The sequence below is a fragment of the Egretta garzetta genome, unplaced genomic scaffold (genome assembly GCF_000687185.1).
Source record: "Egretta garzetta isolate BGI_Z169 unplaced genomic scaffold, ASM68718v1 scaffold108, whole genome shotgun sequence".
In the NCBI taxonomy this organism is placed as follows: Eukaryota; Metazoa; Chordata; class Aves; order Pelecaniformes; family Ardeidae; genus Egretta; species Egretta garzetta.
Window position 1 is genome coordinate 4,210,464 of NW_009260614.1, and position 330 is coordinate 4,210,793.

Sequence of the window (330 nt, forward strand, 5' to 3'; positions counted from 1 at the left end):
CGCTCTTCCCCAGACACCCTGCTCCCCGTGACGGCTGACTAGAGAGCAGATTTGCCACCTGCAGGGTGAAGCTGAAGCGCTAGACTGAACTCACAGTTACACAGAAGGAAAAAAAAAAAAAAAAAAAAATCCAATGGCCTCTAGGCTTTAAGAAAAAAAAGAGACAAAAATCATTCCGCCTGCTGTCACTGCACGTACTCCTCACCTGAGCTGCCTCTGCGCTGCCTCCCAGCGCTCGGGCACTGGCCCACGCGGATCCGGCAGGTCCCGGGGAGGGGCTCAGGCCTCACCCCGTGCTCTGTCCCCCGAGGGGGGCCCGGCTCCGCGGCG

The 330-nt window shown here is 58.8% G+C and overlaps 1 protein-coding gene across 5 annotated transcripts in view; it reads right to left on the reverse strand.

Annotated features, from left to right (window-relative positions):
- The window catches only part of GTF2I (general transcription factor IIi), an 86,632-nt gene extending 86,331 nt beyond the window's left edge, over positions 1 to 301 (reverse strand). For all 5 annotated transcript variants that reach the window (XM_035900491.1, XM_035900488.1, XM_035900493.1 and 2 more), the window contains exon 1: positions 206 to 301. The gene's annotated coding sequence lies outside the window, so the exon portion shown is untranslated. The remainder of the gene's footprint in view (positions 1 to 205) is intronic.
- Between the last annotated feature and the right edge of the window lie 29 nt (positions 302 to 330).